Source organism: Mus caroli, chromosome 6, assembly GCF_900094665.2.
Source record: "Mus caroli chromosome 6, CAROLI_EIJ_v1.1, whole genome shotgun sequence".
Lineage (NCBI taxonomy): Eukaryota > Metazoa > Chordata > Mammalia > Rodentia > Muridae > Mus > Mus caroli.
This window is the reverse complement of record NC_034575.1, coordinates 112,502,859-112,528,248: the sequence shown is the minus strand read 5'-3', so window position 1 is coordinate 112,528,248 and position 25,390 is coordinate 112,502,859. Positions and strand designations below refer to the sequence as shown.

The following is a 25,390-nucleotide window of genomic DNA, read 5'->3' as shown; positions in this document are numbered from 1 at the left end:
TCTGCTACATAAGTGCCTCTGTCCACCCGTGTATGCTCTTTGGTATGTGGCTTTGTCTCTGAGAACTCCTAAAGGTCCAGGTTAGTTGACTCTGTTGGTCTTCCTGTGAAACTCCTATCACCTTCAGGGCCTTCAATCCTTCCCCCAGTTCTTCCCTAAGAGTCCCAACCTCCATCTAATATTTGGCAGTGGGTCTCTGTATCTGTTTCAGTCGGCTGCTGGGTGGAGCCTCTCAGAGGACAGTTATGCCAGGCTCCTTCCTTGTAAGCATAGCAGAGTATCATTAATAGTGTCAGGGATTAGCGTGTTGGCCCATGGAATGGGTCACAAGTTAGGCCAGTTATTGCTTGGCCATTCCTTCCGTCTCTGCTGCATCTTTGTCTCTGCATTTCTTTTAGAGAGATTGAAAGTTTTGTGGGTAGGTTGGTGGAGAACCACACTTTAAATTTTGCTCATTACACACACAGAGCTGGATCATGGATTTTTAATTAAGAATCAAGTTTGCTTAAAAATTAAGAATATATTAAATTAGATGGCACAATGGTATTTAAACCATAACTTTGTAAAAATAACACAAACATAAGCAAAGAGATGAACCATCACGCTGGCATACCCACGTGAAAATTCCTCTTTAACAGGAGAATATAAAGTGATTAAATGTTCTTGATTTTGGCAATTAGAAGGAAAAAAAAACAAAGAAGAATGTAGGCTTTGGAAAACCATAAAGGGAAGCGGCAGTTAATTTGAAACCGGATATATGCTTCCAAAGCATGGGAGAAAATGAAAGCAAAGGCAGTGTTCCTAAGGAAAGACGAAAGGCAATAAAAAAGCATACCAAAGAGCATGCACCCAGGTAATAGAATTAAGAACAAAAATACAAATTACACTCATTCATGTATTAAATCATTCAGGTTAAGTTAATAAATAGAATTCAATTATAATCAACATAAAAGACTGAACACAGAACAACGCAGAAAACGGGCCAAGTAAAAGCAGGCACAAATGTCACCATCCCTGCTGCTGCCCAGATGTATCCCCTCCCTCTCCAGACACAGCCATGAGGACTATCTTCATAAAAAGGAGGATTTTTGTGAAAATACTGCCAGGAGCTTATTAGCAAAGAGAGCTATGAAGAGCAGTAACAGACCAGTATGAGTAGACTTACATGCCATGTAAGACACCACGAAACAAAGTCCCCGTTCCTAGGAAGTTTGGAGGTGAAGGGAAATTTAATTTTTGGTTTTTTAAAAAAGGTTTATTTGTGTGTGTGTGTGCACGTGTGTGTGCGTGTGTGTGTGTGTGTGTGTGTGGCAGGTGGGTTTGGGAACCAAGCTGAGGTCTTCTGAAGAGCCGTGATCACTCTTAACCAAGGGGCCATCTCTTTCACACCCGGCATCAGTATTTCTGTAATGTCATCTTGGATGCACCTGAGTGAACACAAAGCCGAAATGAACACAAAGCGGGGGGGGGGGGGCTTAACTATTGAAGAAGCAAAGGAACAATCCCAGGCTCTATAATTGGTGACAAAAGAGAGAGAGAGAGACATGCACGGAGTTCAGAGCAAATTAAGGCTGGGTGGTTGGGGTCCTGGGCCCAGGGCAGCAGGATGATCAAGCTGTTCTCCATGAAGCAGCAGGAGGAGGAGTCGGCTGGTGGCACCAAGGGCAGCAGCAAGAAGGTGCAGCTCCGGCTTCAGAAGGACATCAAGGAACTGAACCTGGGTCTGACATCAGCTTCTCAGACCCATACGACCTCCTCACCTTCAAGCTGGTGATCTGTCCTGATGAAGGCTTCTACAAGAGTGACAAGTTTATATTCAGCTTTAGGTGGGAAAGGATTACCCACACGACTCTCCTAAGGTGATGTGTGAAACAATGGTTTATCATCCCAATCTTGACCTCGAGGGCAACATCTGCCTCAATGTCCTCAGAGAGGACCGGAAGCCAGTCCTTAAGATAAACTCCATAATTCATGGCCTGCACCATCTCTTCTTGGAGCCCAACCCCTGAACAAGGTTCCACTGAACAAGGAGGCTGCTGGGGTAGGATGTATGGGATAGCCTTGACCCCTGCCTGGTTTGTTTGTTTATTTATTTGTTTATTTATTTATTTATTTATTTATTTATTTATTTATTTATTTATTTATTTATTTATTTATTTTTGACCACCATGTGATTATGGTAGGTGCTGCCATCCCCCATCCCCTGCGCAGGGATGGGAAATGAATTGGCTTCATTAGCCCTACTCCTCCCCCATCCCACCCTCCATCCCCAGTGCTGCCCAACCCTCTCATTCTTGACTGCCGGGTAAGTGGGCAATGGGCCTGGGTCGCTAGGCCCAAGCAACCCACTCCACCACCACTGGAGGTCCCATGAGGCTATTAAAGGGGAATGTTACTGCATGGCAAAAAAAAAAAAAAAAAAAAAAAGGGCAGAGGTTAAGGTCAGGTTTCCCAATTCTGAGAACGCTGATCTCGTTGAGGTTCAAGCTGTGATTTCAGACAGTTTTTAAAATGGAGTGAATGTGCTGAGTTTCGGGTGCCCTAGAGACCATTTCCACTGAAGAAGAGGCCCTGTGACCTTGTCATTTAGGTTGTTTCCGGATCTGAAGGAGTGACTGGGGCAGAACACTGGGAAAGTGACAAGGGTAGGGATCAGACTCACTGGAAGCCAAGTCCAAGGAGCACAACACTAAACTGCCTCCTCCTCTCCAAGCAGGACATCCATGCTTCCTGAGATCAGAAGGGATATCCCACTCATCAAATTCCCAAATCCTGGGACAGAGGGCTCCACATATTGAGAGGGAAACACTCAGTATGTGTTGCTGGGATCTGGGGTCTCTAACTACCAGTCTTCTAGCTTCATCTCCCTTACTGGGGAAGTCCATTCAAGTTCATTGCATTGGCAACATAAGGGCACTGCTAAGAACATAGTTCCAGGAGGAGCTACGTACAGGTTTGCACTGGTTCTTTCTCCTTCCAAGTGGGTTAAGGGGCTGTCTTAGTTAGGGTTTTACTGCTGTGAGCAGAGACCAGGGCCAAAGCAACTCTTATAAGGAGAACATTTCACTGGGGCTGGCTTCCAGGTTCAGAGGTTCTGTCCATTTTCATGAAGGTGGGAACACGGCAGTACCTAGGCAAGCATGCTGCAGGAGGAGCTGAGAGTTCTACATCTTCATCTGAAGGCTGCTAGGAGAAGAATGACTTCCAGACAGCTAGGATGAGGGTTTTATAGCCTACACCCACAGTGACATACCTACTCCAACAAGGCCACACCTTCTCCTAGTGCCAGTCCCTGGGCCGAGCTTATACATACCATCACAGGGCCAAAAACCTAGGTGGGGACATTCAGCTTCACCTAAAGAAAGCCACGAAGGCCAGTAACATACAAAGTTGTTAGATTCTGCCAGGGGTGACCTGAAGTTCCCATGACCATCAGAGTCTCTGTTTGCATTTGGGGTGATATCCATTTCCCAGGCTTAAGTTTTGACAAGAAGCTGATGTGCAAGAGGTGAACATGATGAACCATTGGCTCTGGCTGTGTCCGAGTGCTGGGTTGCTCATCCACAGATGGGCACTAAGGAAGGACAGTGCTCTGGCCTTTCCTGGGATGCTGACTCGACGAGGGAGCATGTGGGTGGTCCCCACTCTGCTAGCTCTGAAAGTCTATTGCCCAAGGTAACTTAGCTTCTCCTGAGCCTTAATCAGCAGGACAGGAGTCTGCTGAGCCTTTGCTGCTTTTTGTTCTCCATTCACATTTTGGGCTAATGGGAAACTATTTATTTTCTTTTATAGCTTACATTCCAGCCTAGGTTTACTGCTATGGAAAAGTAAGACAAATGGCCCTATCATTATCGAGAGTGACTGGTGCAAAGACCGAGACATGCCAAGTTTATGAATGGGAAATTAGAGCCAGGGGTCTTCTCAGTGACCCAGATGCCCCAACCCATGAGGTCTCTGCTCCGAATTCCCCTACTTTCTTCATTGGTCCCATGAAAGCAAATCTAAGGCGCAGTTCCGTTGTAGAAGAAACCATCTTGCCTTTGTTTATTGACATTACACACAACTATCCAGCCACCATCTGCACCTCACATTTCTCTTCTACTACAGGCTGCCGTAGTCTGTAGCCCCTGCAGGTTCTTCCTCCTCTGATTGCTGGTTTCCTGGTCTTAGGTAGCAGCTGTTGATGCAGCATGTTGGTATAGGTGCCTACTTTACAATGATCAAGTGTTTGTAGTGCCCCCGCCTCCTAGCACAGCCCTTAATGCCTTTCTTTTGCCTCCACACATCTGACTCTGGTTCACTGAATGTTGCCAGAGCATCAGGGAAATGCTTGGTCCAGCTAAGTTTCACAGGACTCTACTGAGTCCTTAGCCTGTGCTGGCCCTGCTTATAAAACTGTCTTCCAAACATTTTGGTTTATCACAAGCTGCCCTCGCTTCCCTTGTGTTCTATGACTTTCCATAAACATCTTCACTCTAGGCAAATTGGTGTTGAGTTTGTCTCTGCCACCATGGACCATTCTCTCCCTGGTGTCACCATGAGGTGAGATCATTGCTTCTTAGCCAGACTGTGAACTTTTTGGGAGAAGGGAAACATCTAGTTAAACTTTCAACTTGGTCTTGCACAGATAGTAACTCCCAAATACTACCTTTAGTACAGACCTCCCTGGACAATGGGCTATTGCCTTCCTTAGTGTCTCTTGTCTGATGGCCCATAGGCAACATGAGCCTCACATCTTCGGACACAAATCAAGTACTTCCTTAGGCTACTTCTGCCTTGGTTTGCTTGGATTCCCCTACAGTCCTTTCTCATTGAAGGCCACCAAAGCTTATTCCCCCTATCTCTTATCTCCCCCTCTTCCTCGCCCCCACTTTCCACCAGTCTCTAAGACCTGACAGAACCTCCCCTTAGACAACCTTTGCACTGCCCACCATTCATTGGCTCCATATCTCACCATCTAAGTGCTGTTTCTGTTTTCTAAAGTCATGTCATGTCTGATGCTTTGGAGATGCTCAGGTGTTAGAATTACATATACCCCTGAGAAGCACCGTTTGGGTTTCAGGTCACCTGAAATTCTTGAGAGATATGCTATATTGTTTTAGAGTATCAAATTTATGATGCTTTTGAACATTAGAAAAAACACAAGAATATTACAAAATAGAAAGTAAATTTAAAATATGTAAAGTAAATATGCACATAGTGGTTCCCTTTGGGACTCTCCTGGAATGTGAGCCCATTCAGGACACTATTCTTTCCATGACACACACACATTTCTCAGTACATCCTGTGTGGCCCTCATTGGTCTCTCTGTCCAGTGCATCCTGGCCTCTCCATCCACCCTGTCTCATTTTTGTAACTTTTCTTCAGGTCTGCATTACTCACTTCGGTGCGCTCGTTTTGTTTTTAACAATAGTTTCCTTTGCCAAGATTGTGTTTGCCTTTCTTATTCTAATCTCACACACCCCTGCTGCTATTCTTAGCTGGAAGCTCTCTCTGGATGTCCCCACTCAAACAGTCTCTGTGTTAGAATTCCTCCATATTCCTCTGTCCTTTCTTTTATGGTGAAAAATCACCTTTTCCCCATTGTCTCCCTCCTGTAGTACCAATAGACTCCATCGGGTAATATCAACATTTTGGTTTTTATTTTCTACCCCTGGTGAAGGATTCTTTGGTACTTATATGGTGTCTATGACGAGAAAAAAAAATCAATAACCAGTGGAAGACTCTCCCTGCCTTTGGGCTTCCCAGGTCCAGCTTTTTCTGAACTTAGCTCTTGTCCCTCATTCAGGTGGCCATGGCTTTTTCTTCTGCGTCACAGTTAAGCCCTGAGATTGTCACTGTGCAGCTGGATTCTCTGGACCCCACCCAGGCCTCTCTAGGAGGACCAGCTCCTTTGTCATTTTTATAAAACACTGAAACTGGCTTCTGGGGCCTGTGTGCCCCATCCTGTCTCATCAGCATTTGTGATTTTTGTCTTTATTTGCAAGAAAAGCTCTCAGCAATACCTCTTGTCTTCCTTTGGTGACCAAGCCAGCTCAGTCAGTCAACAGGTTCTCCAGGGCAGGATTGAGGATTAAAAAGAAAAAAGACAGTTAGACAACATGGTAGCATGACCCCAGCCAGTTCTGAGGCTGAAGGCAGGTTTATTTTTTTCCCAATCTGCTTTTATACCATTCTAATTACATGCAAGTAATAAGGTCAGTTCTAGGTTGAGGAACAAGCAAGGCAATAAACAAAGTCCCGTTATCACTGTTTCTAAGGGCTTATCAGGATAACCAAGATATCTGAGCCTACTTCCCTCTCCTAGCCCAAAGTCATATTCTTGCCTGAAGCCTACTTCTTTGTTCTAGCCTAAAATCAGATTCCTGCTTGAGTTTACTTCCTTGTCATGGCCCAAAGTCAAATTCCTGCCTGAAGCCCACTTCCCTGTCCGGGTCCAATGTCAGATTCCTGCCAAGTAGCCCAAAAAGCTCTCCACACATTGGAAGAGCATGTATGTGTTCCTGGCATTTGGGCATTTGCACTCCACATCTAGAACCTAGCACTGCCTCCATTTATAGTGGGGGACTTCCTAATACTGGGAGCCAGCTGGGTAAAGAGATCAAGTCAGTTGGCTCCAAAGGATCACATCTCTTCACATTCCTTTTGAGTGGAGGGTAGTCTCTAGGAGCCATAGCTATGTCCTCTCCTATCTTGGCTGTCAAGGAAAGGACAGCACAGATATCCACAAGGAATACCAGGCTGAGAAGATGAGTTTTGCTTCTCAGGGAATGGGCATGACATGACCCAAATAAGGCCCCTGGTGCCACATCCACACCTGACATCATTTATCCACAGAGGCTGAGGACCTCTTAGCAAACATGGTCCCATGTGATACAGACCTTGGCCAAGGCTTGTCATCTGTCCTGTCCTTTCTTCCCCAAATGAGCCAATGTATGTGCTTTCCTGGAAAAGCTCTATCCATCCCACTGCCTGAGTGAGCCCAGGATGCCTCTGGGTGCTATTTTCTCTGCATTGTGGTTCCCAGGCTCTGGGTTTTCTCTTCTCTTTCCAGGACTGGTAGATGTTAGTATTACAGGTCTTCATAGGATGGACTGAGAATAAGAAATTACTGAGAGGAAGAAAAGGGATACTGGGTAGGTGGCAGAAAAAGAGATGAAGAACTTGTCTTAAAATGAAGTGGGAAATGTATGAAAAGATAAATGAGTCTCCATTCTGTTCTACAATCCAAATTTGTAAACTGAATACTTCTCTTTGTGTGTGTGTGTGTGTGTGTGTGTGCGCGCGCGCGAACATATACATGTGTGTATGCATGTACTTGTATGTGCACAGATGGTGCATGTGTGCTTGTGTGTGTATACACACCTGTGTGTATATGCATGTGTGTGTGTATACTGAGAGTGGAACCCAGCTGTCTGCATATACTAGGCAAGTACTGTGCCACTGAGCAATGTTCATCCCCAGAATATGTTTCTTTATACACATTAGTATCTTTTTCATTCCAGGTATGATTTTATGAAAAACTATTTCAAATCTTGTATATATTATATTTCAAAATCTAGACAAGAAATATAAAAGTCATGTCATCTCAGGCAATCCAGAACAACTTATGCCAGTATTTGAAAGCCCACTGGCTAGCAGAGCCTTCTGTGGCTGCCTGCCTCTCTTGAAGTATCCCCCCTCCCTTCAGTATCCCCCCCTCTTATCCAGATATATACCTGTGTTCACTAGGACAGGGAGGAGGTGAGCTGGCTAGCAGGCTGGACAGTGGCTTGGGTCATGGGTCTTCTCAGAGGCATAGCATCTGACTTGGAATTCCCCTTCGTGAGGTCCTCCAGGGATGACGTCATGCACATTCTGCATTGTGGTTCACTTTCAGTGCACAAATGCCAACTGTATGCACAGGAAACCGAGGAAGGAAAGTGAATGTGAGAATACAATAGCTGTCTTTAAAAATTACTCATATTTTAAACAAAAGTATAGCCGGCTGTTTCAAATTTCTGCTTATTAGGAAAGTGCCTTGAAGCATCCTTGATAGACTTGTGACAGAGCTGGGATGCTGTTGGTGCCTGTGGGGCAGGTGACATTTGCTGAAATGAGCCCCTTAAAGCACCGTCTACACAGGGAAGTGAAGAAGACTGCTGTGGTGGTTGCGGTGATGTCTACTTGGATAATAACGTCAACCTAGGCTGTCATTGAACTTGGATGGGTGGTTTAGAAAGTGGGAGAACCTTGCCTAGGTCCCATGTCTTCTAAACACTGCAGCAAGGAGAGGGGAAAGACGTGAGTAGGGGGCCTGGGTCAAAGTATTCAGTTGTCCCTATATTGACCTCGCCAAGATGGGCTTCATGCAAACATGTTTGACCAAGAGTCAATCCCAATAGGGAAACTTGGGAAGGTAAAAGGAAAACAGCGGTCACATGGGAAAAGTATTTGGGTTTGCAGATGCAATGAATCAACAGAAGGAGAAAACAGTAAAGTTGTGAGAAGAGAAATCCTTCCCTGTCTCTGAACTCAACAGATTTGCTTTTGGTTCAGCCTTCTCCTCTTGATTCCAAGCACTGGATCAAATCAGAATGTTTCTGCCTTGAAATGGTAATCTAATAATCTCCAAGACCTTTGGGAGATAAAGTACCATTTGTTTCTTTCACCTTGTGCCCTTAAAAAATATTGCCCTTCGGAAGTTTATCTCTGGGTTCTTGGGTTTAGTCACCAAGGAGACAGCAGCTTTGCTGCGGCCCATAAAGAATGCACATGCTCCCTCCAGGCCCATTCAGATGCAATTCCAGGCAGCTCTCTCCTCCACTCAAACTTCTAATCTTGGTGGTTAACCCAGACCCTTAACCTCCTTTACAAATCACAACGGGTATGCAGACAGGGAGGTGATCCTATGTAAGCTGGAAACAATGCTCTTGGCCGAGGCTTCTTTTCCTCTCTGGTTTAGTCCTAAGGGACACAGCTTTTTACTTCGAGCCTTTAGAGTCTTGAGGTTTTATTGCAAAAAAGAAGAATTCTGTGTGGTTTTAAAAAGGCCAGTCACTTTGAGTAATCCAAACCCTCATTTATCCACAGAGGCTGAGGACCTCTTAGCAAACGTGGTCCCATGTGATACAGACCTTGGCCAAGGCTTGTCATCTGTCCTGTGCTGTTGCCCATTGTTTTACTTAGTGAGTCTGCTTGTCATGTTTCCAAGTCACCTTCATGGATGTGAATTTGGGTACATGTGTGCAGGTGTATGACCACATGCAAGTGAGCATGCACATAGGGTCATGTTAGAGAGAGCAGAGGAGTTGGCTGTTTGCTAAACCCTGCAGCAAATGAGGTTCAGGGATAATTAAGAGAAATCTCCCTTGGCAGAAACATGCCTCCTTGGGTCTGCTTCTCATTTTGGACAATTGGGAAAGGCAATCACTCACGTTTTATTGATGCCAAAAGTTTTTCACAGTCATCAATATAGGCTACGAAAATGAAGCTGTTGACATCTTATTTCTGGGTTTTCTCTTTCAGATAATTTTGAACTATATAGCACCATATATTTTGAACCAAAGACGTTTCATTTCATAAGTGAACATTTCCAGTGCCTTGTACACAGTCGCTCTTGTGCTGTCACGTCCGGGACAGTCACATCTGTATCAATCAAGCCCATTCAGTGCTATAAGACGGATCTGTCTGATATTAATCTTACTCAAAGAGCATGAGATAAAACTTTCAGTCACACAGAAATGCCTTTAGCTATTTGTAACAGAACAGGTATTCTTTGGAAACCAGTTTCTAGGCCTTTGAGGATTTGTCTGACCCTTCAAGCTCTGCTTCCATGTTATCTTCTGCACTTTTTTTGTTTTGTCTCTTGGGTTCATTAGGTTGGAGCTTTGAGTAAAGAGAGTTTACTTGTGTCCTTCTACTTAGCTTCTGATAGAATTCTTAGCAAGGACTGATCTGGTACAAGCTGGAAAAGGCTACTTTTTTTTCTCCAGTTGCAGAATGCAACCAGCCTTCTGTAGCCATTATAAGAAGGCCAGTCTAACAATTATGGTAAGGATGGGAACACAAGGCCGACTAAGCCAGTGCAGAGCTGTTTCCTGAATGCCCAGGACAGATGTGATTTGTAGACTTAAGGATCTGCTCTCAGGTGAGAGAGGCAGGATGGCCTCATGAACCGTTTTCTTCAGGGCACCCCTTGGAAGGATCAGACTGGACACCAGGTGCTCAGGAAGCTGAGTCATGAGTTGCACTATGGTTGCTATTAGCTAGCAGCGAATGTGGCCTAGGGTTAGCTCACTGGGGCTGCCAGAGTCCACACCATAAAAGTATAGATTCTTACTACTACAGGAAGGAAACAGAGTGACCCACTGCGATAATATTAGCCACTGAATAATGGCATTGGCCATCTTTCTTTTAAAATCATAGCTACACATAGAATAATAGGATGTATTAAAGATTTATGTCAGGCCCAGGGATGAGCTCACCACTGTCTACTATTGCTAAGACTGAGGCCAAATTCATAAACTGGACTTTGTGTGCATCAAACTACCCTTGGCATGCCTTTTATTTATTAACTGCTTTCTACTTTTATTTATTAAATGCTCCTGCATACCACCTTTATTACTGTCCTCTGAAGTCCACATGCATGTTGCATAGTCTTGATATCCTACCTCTTGTTTGTGTGTGTGTGTTCTTGAAGGAAGAGCCGAAGTTAATATTCTCAGGGCTGTGAAAGATTTTTAACAACATCTGGACACCTTTTCCAAGCTACCTCCTCTATCACCCATCTGATTGTGTGCATTTTCTTCCAGATGTGTGCAATGGACTATTGGAAACCTCACTGATCACTTACCTCAATACCACAAATCAGTGGTGTTGTAAATCAGACATCATGAAACATCTCTGTGGCCCAATCTACATCCCAGAACTCTATAGGCACAACTAGAACGGGAGCTGGATCAGGAGCTAGGAGAGCCTGGATGGACTCACACCATTGTTGCTAGGCTGCCCTGGCTGGCTGGACTAATAAATACCTCCCCCAGACAGAAAGGATACTGTAAAATTATACATGCCCGATACAAAGAACTGTATCCTAACTACTTATGACATTGAGACGAACATAACTGAGCATTCATAATTTTGTAAGGACTCCAACCAATTCTGTTTGTGGCCTGGTTCTCTGGCCTTCCAATTGACATTCTCTACCCAACCTTCCATGACCTGAATAATTTCTTGATTGTCACATCAAAGTCACCTCCAACCCATAAATATGAACGTGGTGACCACTGAAGGTTAGCAAAGACTTTTTTATATGGTTTTGCTGTAAATGAAGAAAGTACAGGTCTGATCTATGCCTTCAAGTTTTTAGTGCAGTGACCTTCTGCAACCTCTCTTTTTCCCTGATTTTACAGGTGAGACATGTATATGCACAGCTAGAGAGCATTGCATTATAAGCACTATACTAGAGAGGCTTGTGAGCAGAAACCTTTGGACAGCAGCTGTAGAAACAGAGGGACATTTGACTGCCAGCAATAGATGGAGAAGAGACAGAGAGATTCTAGTCTCCCATGAATGGGGCAAGAATCCTTGCATGTTCCTTAGAGGATGGAGTGCTGCTTTGCTGCTGTTTGGTGGAGGCTAGCTCCGGCTCCCTTGTACTGCTTGTCATGGTGACCTACTGATGATGTGGTACTCTAGGACTGTGGTAATCTCCATTTTCAGTGCCATAGTGAAAAGCCACTTGCAGAATGAAGCCACAGGCCTATATAGAGAAAGATGCAGTACCTGGCCCTGAGAACCTCATTCCTCTTCTTCCTCTTCTTTCCCTTCTGCCTCTTCCTCTTCTGCCTATTCTACCTCTTCTTCCTCTTCTTCCCTTTTGTGTGACAGCACACACTTCTTTCAGTATTCTATCTGTTTTGTGGATGCAGGCAGAGAAAACAAGCCATCTGGTCTACCTTGCTAAGGGACATCTAAGCAATTACTCTTCTGGCTCAGAATGAACCTTGTTTAGTATAATTAGTTGGTGATTTTGTGAGTGGGAATGTTCTGCCAGAAGTGTTATGTGTTTAGAGGACTTCAGAGTCAATTCTGAGCTTGTCTTCATGCTTAAGGAGAGGAGATCACAGAATGTAGTCACTGCCATCTTTTCTTGATGTCAATTTCTGAAGGTTAGTGGCGAAGGTCAGCAATGGAAAAAAAATTGCCTGGGGACAGATTCATAAAGTCTGGTACAAGTAACCACACCTATTTTATTCCTGAATATCTAAGCTTCATCACAGCATCCTGGGAAGAGATGCTTTCATAATCCAATCTCAGGGATGAAGAAATCAAGGCCTAGAAGTGCCTACTGGTTTGTGTGGCATGTGGTGAGTCAGAACTGATCTCAGTAGCCTTTTGAACCTGGGCTCTGTGGTTCTCTGGTCTGTACCCAATTCGCCATCACATTCCTGCCTGCTTGTCACTTCTGCATCTTTTTTTCAGTATTACTTTTTAGAAGGAAATTAAAAAGAAATCATTCTATAAACTTAAGTCATAGGAAGAAGAGTGCTCAGAGAAGAGCCATGCTGGGGACTATAGTGCCCTGTGCTTGTGCTTAAGAGAGTGAAGAATTAGGGAATTTGATCCTGTCCTCTGGTGGGCCCTCTGGAACTATCATGGCCTCTGCTGGCAAGAGGACACTGGCTGACACAGAGATGCTCCAGGCATGTGAGGGTGTCTGTTTCCACCAGGAATAAAGAAGAGGGTCAGTCTTTACTCCTCATATCTCCAACCCATCCTTCATCTTCTCCTTCTTTTCACTATGATTCTATAGGCTCTGCCATTCCATGTCCCTTACACATGCTTAAAGACATCACACTGCTAAGTGATGGTGAAGGGTGGTTCCTATTAAAGCCCCCCAGGTCCTCAGCTGGAACCTATCNCCTCCTTGAAGTGAAGACACCAGGTGTCTCCTTAGCTCAGTACAGGCTGCTCAGAGGTGCCGGTGACCTTTTGTACCTCTGTTTTAAACAGGGAGGTTACACCATTGCTGGTTCCTAATCTGTCAGGAGCGCCCATAACTTAGTGACTTCTTGTAGAAAACAGAAAGTCATAGTGACCTGATAAAATACTTCCTATAAGTTACTGCTGAAGGTTCATTCCATGAAGAGGAAAGCAAAACAGATAATTGGAATTCATTCAAATTAAGACTTCTACCATTAAAAGGTAGTTTTAAAGGAAATGGGGAAAAAACTGGTCATTTTAGGGAAGAAACATCTGTGGAGCTAATACCAGAAACAATGACAATTTCAAAAGACATGAACACACACTTCATCACATAAAGAATAAAGACAGCAAATAAACATGTGAAAAGATACTTAGCTTCTTAGGGAAATTCAAGTTAAAAACCACAAAGTAATACCACCTCATATCTATTATTGTCTAAATGAAAAGGCTAAACATGCCATCATTGGTGGGGAAGTAGTTTTATAGGTTCCTGACAAAGTTAACTAAGGGCTGGGGTGATGGCTCAGTCGGTAAAATACCTGAAAGGCAATCACGAAGAGCCAGGTTCTGATTCCCAGAAACCACATTAAGATCTAGGCATGGTGCATGGGCCTGCACAGGGTAGCGTTGTTTGCATATTTAGGATATCAATCCTCCTTCTAGTATTAGATCCACAAATGGATGCTGCTTTCCCTAGGACAAGGCTGAAGGGAGCCCATTGAGACACAGCTTGGGTGGAGTGCAGGAAGACACAGGAAGACGAACAGGAAGCATAGTGGAGTGGGCCAAACTGGCTTCCCAGTTACAGACGCTCAGGGGCCCCTTTCCTTAGCTTCTGTTTTCACCTATGAGGTGAGCTACCTTGGGGCTCCCAGCTGGAAGTCCTTACTTCACACTGGAACCACAAGGCAGAGAGAGTCCATGTCCAGAGGCTGCTTATCTATCAGCCTTCCTCGAGAAAGAGGAAGTCTTCCTTTCTGCCCTGGTAATCTTTTCCTCCCATTTCTAACATCTGAGATGTTTGTAGTCCCACCTCAGAGACTGGAGAAAATCTTACACAACCACCTGGCCTTTAAGCCTCCCAATAATGGCCTTATTAAAACTTAAACAAAAGGCACAGCATTGGTTTATTGCCCCCTTGCAGCCATCTAGAAGCCAAGAGGCATGTCACCCAGAGCGTAGTGAGCTGATGGGCAACAAGGTGTGGCTTGGTGAAAACAATGTCCACACAACCAAACCAGACAGTCCCACACTTTATCAGCTCAGGAGGACAAAGGAGGCCACGTTTCTGCTTGGATCCCATAAACACTAGATTCCCTTACAATGGCACACCCCTCCCTTTCACATCCCCCTCAGCAGCAGGAGTTCCAACACTGCCCTGGGACTCCACGGCTTAGACATTCCCAGGAGTCCAGATTCAAGCACACCCTGCCTACACTTGATGTCCAGCCAGCTTGTCTGGGTGGGTGTAGGGAACCTTTACATGGAGATCGGACTTGGAAACACTGGTTTAAAGGGCATTTACTTCCCTGTCTGGCAGCTGTCATTGATACAAATTGCTGCACAAATCCTGTCTCTGATGAAAGTTTAATGAAGTCACTGTGCTGGTTCCCTGAGAACTCAGGGGCTTATATGTCCCCAGATGTGTCCTTAGACTCTCAGGATCTGAGATATGCAGGATTAACCACCAAGAGGGTGTCCTATAGATAATTTTTCTAAGTTCTAAAGGACAATAGTTTGCTTTTGTTTCGTTTTGAAAGGCAGATTCTTTTCCTCTCAGGATCATACAAGTGTTTTATAGAGAGAGGACCCAGTGTAAGCTGAGGATAAGAAGCCCCTACCACCACCACCATATGACGATAGATAGGCCATGGCACAAAGTGATAGGTCATTTCTCCTTCAGGAGCACATTGCCCCTTCTGGTACCTGATCTTGACTGGGCATCTGGGCTGAGCAATGTTTCATGTCTCCAAACGTCTGTGAAGGGGATCAAAAGGCCATTTCTCTGAAACTTTTCTTTCCAGGTGCATCCCCTGACTCCTAACGTGTGTGTGTGTGTGTGTGTGTGTGTGTGTGTGTGTGTGTGTGTGTGCGCGCGGGGCGGGGGGTGTGGCCAGAGGAGAAAGGATGCAAATCTAATCCCACTGGCATCTGTGCTAGTTATGTTCACAAACTGTGACCAAAAATACCAAGAAAGAACTTTAAAGGGATTACTTGGGTTCCTAGTTTCAGAGATTTTGGTCTACAGTCCTTGGACGCATTTCTTCTTGGTCTAGAGTGAAGTGAGCAGATATTCCTCAGAGCAGGGTACTCACAGCTAACATACACTGAGAGGATGCTGCACTTGATAGCTAACACAGAGAGGGAGGGACCAGGGACTAGACAGAACCTCAAAGCCCAGTTTCCTGTGACCTGCACCCTCTAGTTCCATCTCTTCCCTCAAAGTTTCTACAGTGTCTCCATACAGTGTCTCCAGATGGAAATTAAGCATTCAATATGTGAGTTTAGGTGTGGGGACATTTCATATTCAGACTACGAAAGTCTCCAGTGTGCCTGGGGCATTCAGTTCTGAGTCCGAGATCCAGGCCCTAGTTCTTTTTGACTAAGGAGAAAAAGCTGCCCAGAGTTCCAGTTTAGGTCTGATTCTGTATAATAACAGAAGGTTATAACAGGCAGCTTGTCCTCAAAGTAACCCTGACCATAAGCACAATAGGCAATGAACTCACCAAAGGTCAAAAGCTAAAGTGGAAGAAGAGAAGTGTCATAGCTTGGGAGGGTGGAGAGCTTTCTTATACTTCTTTAAGGTTGAGTGTCTTGATGGCAGCTCATTCTTCTTTCCCTCTCTTTTTCCTTCTCTCTCTCTCATCTTTCCTTCCTTCCCTCCCTCCTTCCTTCTTCCTTCCTTTCTTCCTTTCTTTCTTTCTTTCTTTCTTTCTTTCTTTCTTTCTTTCTTTCTTTCTTTCTTTCTTTCTCTCTCTCTCTCTCTCTCTCTCTCTTTCTTTCTTTCTTTCTTTCTTTCTTTCTTTCTTTCTTTCCCTCTCTCTTTCCCTCTTACCCCCTCTCTCCCTCCCTCCCTCCCTCCCTCCCTTCCTTCCTTCCTTCCTTCCTTCCTTCCTTCCTTCCTTCCTTCCTTCTTTCTTCTTTTTATAACTTATATAAGAAAAACTAAATCCAAAGATCTACTGGCTAGTAATTCATGAGTTGAACAATATCCCATCTGCAGAACAGAATGGCCCTGGATAGGAACAGTCCTAATACAGTGGAACCTCAAGCAGTGAGAGCTGACGAAATGGAGAAAGGCCAAATGAAAAAGTGGGTTACTTCAGAGTTCCTTTCCTGGGGGCTTAGACTAGAAGACAACTTCTTCATGACACTGCTGTGAGTGGAGGGTGCATCTTTTGTGACTGTATATATCCTGCTTTGGGGAGCATCTGTTTCTAAGTTAGTTTGATGATGTGACATTTCCGAGAGAGAGAGAGAGAGAGAGAGAGAGAGAGAGACAGAGACAGAGACAGAGACAGAGACAGAGACAGAGACAGAGAGATTATTCTGGTTCATGCTGGTTCCTAGGACCAAAGGCAGAAGCTGAGTCTCTAACCATAGACACTGTGCACACATTACACTTAAGCCTTATAAGGTGTGACACAGGCAAATTACAGCTCTCTTTTTCCTGTGTACAGCAAATCTCAAAGTTCTTCTAGAGATAGAACCAGCAGATAACTGAGAATGTGTGCTCCTATCACTGGCAAACTCCCCTGATAAGGCAGGAACTGCTTCCCCCTACCTCAAATGTCCTGGGGCAAAGTGACCTTTCACCTTCACTGGACTGTGCCAGTGTGAAGTCCCCCCCCCAATACATATATTTTCATCATATTCTTTCTCCTTCCCACCTTCCGTCCTATCCTTTTTCCTGTTCATCCTCTCTCTCTCTCTCTCTCTCTCTCTCTCTCTCTCTCTCTCTCTCTCTCTCTGTGTGTGTGTGTGTGTGTGTGTGTCTCAAAAAAACCCCACAAAAACAAAAATGAGAAACTCAGGGAATCCAAACAGACAAACAAAATCCAATAAGATAAAAGAATACCAAAACCAAACAAATAACATCAACAAGAAAGTACACAGAAAGACATTGGGGTCCTCTTTGTTTGGCTAACTGCTCCTGGGCATGGCTCTGCCCTGGAAGGGCTTACTCAATCTTTGAAACCTTCTCCACTGGTTAGGAGCATTCCAACAATGACTGCAAGCATAATGAAGGACCCAAAACAAACACCTCGATTAAAGCATTTCTGTCATCGATTAGAAAGTTCAACACTGGAAACTACACATGAAATTCTATTTACGTTATCGGTTAGCTAGGGGGTTATATTTCAAAACTTCTTAGTTTCCTTTCAAAATTCTGGGCTCTCTCAGTTCCTTGTATAAGCGAGGTTGAGAACACTATGCTCTAATGATTCTTCAAGTAGTAACAGGACCCTCAGGGGCCTTCCAGACAGTGAGCTTTTAAACTATGTCTTCAAAACCTTAACTGATGGGCAGTAGGCTGGGGGGGGGGGGACACTGCCCGCAGGGTCAAAACAAACACACTGGTGTATACAAAAGGACACTGGGTTAGAGTTTGTCCTGAGCCACTGAGCAAATACATCCCAGCACAGAAGATGAGACAAACCAGCATAGTCTCAGAGGACATTGCTGGGTTTCACCAAGAAGAGAACATTTATGCACTCATAATGATTTTCTCTTTTATGCCATTCCCATCCCACCCAGAGCCCTATTCACAAGGCTCAGGAAAGACACAGTGTACAAAGCAAGGTGGAAAGTCCTGAAGAGCACAGTGTGCACAGGAAAGCAGCTCTCCGACCCCGTCCCCTGTGGAAAGTGAAAGTCTCCTGTGGGTGAGCTGTGCCTCTCAAATCTGTAGTTGCAGTTGGTGATTGGGCATTTAGGAAGGTAAGTTAAGGTTGGTTAGAGTGTCCTAATCCAGCATGATTGGTGTTCTCCTAATGATGTACACGTGCAGATAGATGACAACGTGAAGACACAAGGAGAAAGAGGATGTATCAGGACACTCACAGGTGACAGGGACTGGCACATCTGTTGCCATGGCAATCACATACATTCTCAGAGTCCACTTCCCACCCTTACCTGCAAGCAGTTACAACACAGCCTAAACAAAAGGCAGATCCGTCCTGATCTTCGTCCCCTTTTTTTCCTTCTTTCTCTCTTTACCCCTTTGTCTCCTTCTCATCCCCCACCTTCCCCTCCCCCCCAATAAACCTCTGCCACACGAAACTACATTGGCCTGTGGTCTGTCCAGATGAGAGCCATGATTCCAGCACAACAAAGGATACCATCTTCAAGTCCAAAATAGCAGTCACGGCAGAAGCTGGTCTCTAACATTTGAACTTAAACTTCCAGCCTTCAGAACCATGAGAAAGCACATTTCTGTTCGTAGAGGCCCTAGTTCGTGGGGCTTGTTAACAGTCTGAGTCGATGCCAGTGGTGACTTAACTTCTCTTGGTTTCTCCTAGAGGCCAGGGCTGGGACTTTCATATATGTATGCTCATTTATCAAGGTGACAATGCACACATGTGGCTGGCTTTTTCTCTACATCTCATGATTTCCATACTTCTAACCTTCCAATCACACACAGGTCTTGCATCCTCTTGCTTTCTGCCACATCTATCTGTCCATCTGTCCCCCTATCTGTCCATCCAACCATCCATCCAGTCCTTTGAGTGGTGGGTATCAGGGCAGACTAAAGAGCAAGCTGGTCTTTTCAAGGACAGTGATTTGAAGCATGCTGAGTTTGGAGAGCTGGCCAACATCTTCAGCCTGAGACTAGAATGAGGCTATTTCATGTTTTTCATGTGGGCTCCTCAAGGGAGAAATCTTTGATGTCCAAATGAGACAACTTGCAAGGCAGTGAGACTCCTGAATTCCCCTCCAAGATCTGTGTCATGCCAACTTTCCCAGCACCTGGCTTCAGTGTCTAACATATAGAGTTCAGATTATTTCTAGGCTGGTGCTCCTACGACTGCACTGTAATGTTAAACCTCATGGGGGTTTGTTAAATTGAAGGTTTAGATTCAGTGGGTCTAGGCGGATATCCATTACTAGAACATCTAGCCAGTCTTGGGAGCTGCTGCTGCTGCTACTGCAACAGGTTGGGGTCACGTCTACACAGCAGGATAGAGTGTTTCGAGCATGTCCTGAGCTACATCCATTTCCTGAGTGGCAGTAGCATTTTATCCCACATTCCACTCTGAGACACCAACAACTCCCTGTGACCTCCAGGTGCTGTGTTCAGGGACAGGCAATTTGAACACAGGGGCAAACAGGAAGAGAATACTTGGAGCTAGCTGGATGCCAGCTCAATCCAGATAGTACCTTACAGAATAAGTTCTTGACTGTCTGCAGACATCAGTTTACTTCCTGCAAAATGGATCCTCAGACCTACCTCAAAGGACTCCTATAGGGATCGATATGATAAATAATTGTTATAACCTGAAACAATATAGGGAAAAGAATCTCTGGGAGTACCCGTAAGCTGTTTCAAACAGCTGAGGCGGGAAGAGTGAGAATGTGGGCTGTACCATCCATGCTCTGTAGAGAAAAGAGAAAGCAGACTGACCACAGCATTTATCTATTTTTGCTTCCTGTTTGCAGACTGGGTGTGACCAGCCCCCACCCTACCCCCATGCCTTTGTAGCCATGATTGACTGTACTCTTGCACCATGAGCCAAACTAAACCCTCCTTTAAAAAGTTTTATTTATTCTTTGAAAATTCCATACAACATATTCATTCCCCTTCCCAAGCCCCTCCCATCTTCCTTTCCTAAGTTGCTTTTATCAGCAAAATAACTGATACAAAGAATAAGATGACATATATAGAATTGTATGTAATAGGAACAGGAATAAGAGGGATGCCTGACAAATGCCAGACTCTTCTTTTCTTATCCATATTCAAGAAACCACAATCCATGTGGGAGAGTCCTGAGAGTGAATTTTGGAAGGAAATGCATTTAGTGAGTAGAGATGAGAGGCCAAAGGAGTTGGGGAGTTGAGGTCTGTGTCCCAGGGAGGCCTGTACTTTTGAGGACAGAGCTCTACCCAGCTGAGCTGCATCTGCACTGCTTGGAGAATGCAAGAGGTGATGGAATGCATGCAAGTTAGGGCAGGGGTAGGCTTTCAGGGGAGAGAAGATACAGCATCCTGATATAAAGGCTTAAAGAGGATTAATGGACCAAGAGGGGCTAAGTAGGTGAGAGATGGGAGTTTCAAGATAGAGGAGACATATAGGGAGGGAGAAATAACACTAAAGACCTTTCAAAGATGTTTTATGAAAATCTACCACTAATAGAAGCTTCCAAAATATACTTTTATGAAACAAGTTAAAATAGACTTATTCCATAATAGGACAGCAGTGTCCCTATCAGATGCCACAGGCTAACACATGAAAAACTGGGTGCCAGGAATGAGTTATTTCTCTTGGAGCTGTTGGATAGTGAAGCCACAGAGCTCCAGACAGTACAGGCGATTGCCAGTGCCATTGGTTACTCTCCAGGACCTGAAGGTAAGACCCAATCGTGGAAGACAGACTGTACCTGAGTCACAGAACACACAGGTAACAAGCTGGGACTGACCTAGAAGCTTCATCTCACTTGCTACTTTGAACGGTGCTACCGGAAGAGAAAAATAATCCTCAGTCTTACCTGGGTGTGAACCCTGTGAGTTACAATAATGACTGGGCCGACAAGACACGCCCATGGATGCAATACTGGCATCAATATTATGAGACTAACAGGCCACTTCCTGATTGTATTTATACCCCACTCTGTAAGATGAAAGCCATAACTTGCACCTTGTTTGGACCAAAAACCTATGAGTAGACAGATCACAGACCCTGAGGGAGAACCTACTACTATTAATCTGCAGAATGGACACAGTATTAAACTGATGCCTAGTGACTTATCATTATAGCCATAGATCAATGCATTACTCAACACCCATTAGAGACACGTCTCTTTGCAGTAGATGTTGATTAACACAGACTGCCCCTTAGCCAATGCAGAGAATAGGCCCTAAATGTGACATCTATATCACAACCCCTCATTCCCTCATTGTGAGAGAGGGGCAGAAAGACTGCAAGTAGTAGCAGTGGGCAGATACAAGGAAACAGTGTACTGCAGATGTGCACAGCAGGGAAGCTACACATAAGAACTCACATCATTGTAACAGCCTACACACACCATGCAAGACCAAATCCCAGCATAGGGAAGGGAGGAGGAGCTAAAATCTCACCAGTAGCCAAAGCGCTATTGGCAATTGATAACTGCTGAGAGAAAAAGAGTAGGTCTGGAATGTTGCTCCTTGTAAGCTGACCTTACTCCGTTGGGAGGCCACACATTCAAGAATATATGAGCGGCACAGGTTGGACGTGATGGGTAGGAAAAAAAAAAGACAAAGCTGGGTGGGTAGGGCTAGAACTGAGAGGAGTCAAGAAGGATATGATCAAAACGCACTGTACTAAATGAAAAGGTACTTTTTATACTTCATTGGCCTTAGGCAAAAAGGAAACCATGAAATTTCCAAGTGTCCAACAAGAAATATTAATTAAAAGACACCATGGTGGGGAGTCTGGTGCTTCTCCGGTGGATAGTATAGAAGATGGGATAATAGACTAAAGCAAGAGGAGTTAGAACTGTGGTCTCTGAATCCCATTCAGAAATTTCACCAACTGTCCCTTCCTATAAATAGGAAGTAGAAGTTCAAGAATCCTGTAAGAGTCGCTTTGTAAGGAAACCATTTGCTATCTGAGAAAAGAAAGACAAGTGTTGGCCATGAAAGATCGAAACATCAGGTTGTACACATGCTGGTGTGCAGTGCACATCGTAAGCAACCTGCTGTAGGAACCCCAAGTGGAGGAACTGAATACCTGTTCAAGACTATTAAATCCTGTATATAAGAAGCAAATGTGAAATTACTGCTGTGGGGGAAACTTTCACAGGCCTGGTGTTAAGAGAGTTCTATATTAAAACAATCTGGGCTGATGACCAGAATTACAGATCACCACCCGGGTGAATGAGGAGCAATGGCAGAACTGACGGAGCAGCCAGCAGCATGGATGCTCCACACCTGTGAGACTGAGCATGTCTGCATAGACCACAGGTGCCAGAGCACTGCACGGCCTGGAGGAGACAAAGGTACAGTGTTAGCCAGGGAAAGCTATTTGAACAAAGGCAGTGCAGAAGTCCTTACATGGAAAGGGTAGGTGGTCCTTGGAAATAAGAATTCAGTGGCAGGATGAGGTATCGATTGAGCAGGGCTGGAGGCTTAGCAAACTGAACAGTAGAGTCCAAGGCATTAGGATGCTGCAAATTAAAAAAGGAAAGTAATGAAAGGGACACTTCTGAGGCATGAGGGAGAAGAGATTGATTCTCTGCCGTATGAAGAATGAAAGGGAAAGACAAAGCAAAGAAAGGGACAGAAATAGCTGAAGAAATAATGATCTTAGGATTAAGGGAATAGCTACCTTCAGGACTTAAGCAAAATGAATAGAAATCGAAACATACCATGCCAAAGAAAACTGGAGACTGTTGGAGAAAGAACTATAATCCTTACAAAGACAATTGTGTGTATAGAAGACAATAATAACTTATAATTAATAAGCTAATGTCCAAAGAACTGTCAGAAAGTCACTGGGTGATGCCCTGTCCCAGAAGGAACTGAATCTGAAGTAGTTATTGCTGGACAATAGCAGCACCAAAATGAAAAAAAAAGTCACTTATTAGAAAATGTGTAAAAAGCTCTGTGGGGAGTTTGTAAAGTGGGTGTGACTGATGATGGTACAAATTGATGCAGGATGCTATCCAAAGACCCCCGTGTTAAAGACGTGGTCCCCAGAGTGGGCGTGCTGTGGACCTTCAGCAGATGGGCCCTGCTGAGAGATCCCTAAGTCACACAGGGCATGCTGTTGAGGGAGACAGCAATGAGGGCTCTTCTCTTTTGCTTCCAATACAATTAGACTGTTTGATCACAGACTAAAACCATAATCTAAAATGGACTTTCTTCTCAATCAATTAATTGCCTCAGGTAGTTCATTACAGCAACAGGAAACAGGCTAACACAGATTATGATCTGGTAGGTAGAAGGGACCAATCTGAAGCGGCTCCTTTTATTAAATTTGTATTGTTTAGGATGAAGATAAAATAGTGATCAACTTTATATTATAAACTAATTATATAAAATGTAAATCTGAGGTAATTAAAAATAGAATACAAAGTCTAAATTCATCGAAAGGAAACAAACTAAGAAAAAGCAATGAATTTGACAGGAAACAGAAAACAAAGGAGAAAGGAACAATGAATAAAAACAGGAAGAGAAAACACCAAATAAGATAAACACAAAACCATTAAGTCCAAGGTGGCTGCAAAGTTTAAATGAGAAATTGAGTGGCTTTTATACTCCAGCAGCATCCACGTTACCTCTGCCATAGACTCTGGTTATGTTCTTGTGTTCTGAAAACTGATGTTGAAACTAAAAGCGATGGCTAACTTATCTGGCTAAGGAAAGTTCAAGACAGCAAATCCCTTAGGCCATGGCCATTGTCACTCTGGTCCTTCTCGTTTCCTTCCTGTCACTATGATAAAAACATTGGAGCGAAACCAACTCAGAGGAGGAAAGGATTTATTTGGGCTACACTTCCAGGCCACACTCCATCACTGAGAGACCTCACAGCAGGGGCTTAAGGCAGTAACCATGCCAGAATGCTGCTTGCTGGCTTACACTCAGCTAGGATCACCTGCCCAGGGTACAGTATCACCCAAGGTAAGCTAGCTGCGCTGATGTCAATTACTAGTTAATAAAACCCCTTACGGACATGCCTATAAGATTGACCTGATATAGTTACTCCATCGTGGACTTCCCCCATTCCAGTGATGCTAAGCTCTGTAAAGTTGACAGGTCGGCAATTAGTGCTAGCTAGGACCCTGCCTTTATCCATTTTTGCAGTAAGTGCTAACGTCAAAAGATTCCCCACAAGTGCAGTTTGTCAAGGAAGGAGTGAGAGTGTTTCCAGTTGCAAACAAAGTGGCTACATTTTGTTGAAGAGGCTGAAAGAGAACCCACAGATTCTGCAAGCAGTAAGAACTTTATCTTGAGGGTGAGTTCCTACCCACCGAAGCCTGGGGTATGGTGTAAGACTGCAAAGTTTTCTGCTATTTTCAATTTATAAAGAAAATGTCTAGCAAGACAGAGGGGAAGGGGTGTCCTGTAGGGAAATGAGAGCTCCGTAGATAGGCAAAGGATCTCCACAAACGGCGGCAGCTCAGGCAGGCAGCAGAACTTGGCATCTTACCTTCTAATGTATTTCAATGAATGTTACTATAACTACTTCCTATTGCGAGGTGTATGTTTCTTCAAGGTGTTTGCTTTCACCTCTTCTAATGTTTTTTCATTACAGTTTTATTTATTTATTTTAAAATGTGTTTTGAATTGAAATAGAATGACATCACTTTCCCTCTGATTGCCTCCAGCTCCTCCTGGATACATTCCCTCCGGCCCCTCCATGCTCCCTCTACTCATTTTCTTTACTATTGATGAGTGTGTGTGTGTGTGTGTGTGTGTGTGTGTGTGTGTATGTGTATGTGTGTGTGTATACGCATGTGTATGTGCATGTGTCTCTGTGTGCATTTGTATATACATACATATGAGCATGTGTGTGTACATGTGTATGCACAAATACATAGCTAGAGTCTGTCTTTTTTTGTGTGTATATACGGTTTCAGGGCTGACTACTCTTCATTGAGTAATCAATAAGGGGTCTTATCCCTAAGACAAACTAACTCTCTTTCTCCCAGCTACCACTGGTTGCCTATAATACTCTGTCTATGGATGATACTCTGTGAAAATGTGCCTTTTCCATGTTAATATACTCATAGATGCTGCCCTTGTTGTAATCTTATCTATATAGCCATTTCCAGAAGGCATTGTTTCTCTGAAGTCTTTCTAGGTATTCTGGCTCTTACAATCTTTTTAACCCCTCTTTTATAATGGCATTTTATTTTAGAGATATAGTTAGGAGAGAGTTTTGCTTTATGCCAATCTAATAGCCCATTGCCCAGGAGAAGTCTTGTTCCTCGCTGAACCCTCAAGCACAGTCTTTACTGTCTGCATTTCTATCAGCATCTTGCTCCTCTGAGCTTCTACCAGAACAGCCCATCAAACACCTTCTAGGGCTCTCAAGCCTGCACCACCTAACTTGTCCACATTTCTCTTGCCAACTGGTTTCAAAGGCCTAATGACCACACGGTCAGGCGTATGGCAAAGATACCACTCCTACTACCAAGTGTGAGTATTGGTTTCTTTTCTCCTGGTTATGACAGAAGCAACTTAAAGGAAGAAGGGCTTCATCTGTTTTCAGGACTGG

General features: G+C 44.2%; 1 pseudogene; it reads left to right on the top strand.

Moving 5' to 3' along the window:
• The first annotated feature begins 1,606 nt into the window (after positions 1-1,606).
• LOC110295748 lies at positions 1,607-2,059 on the top strand (annotated as a pseudogene).
• Positions 2,060-25,390: the final 23,331 nt, after the last annotated feature.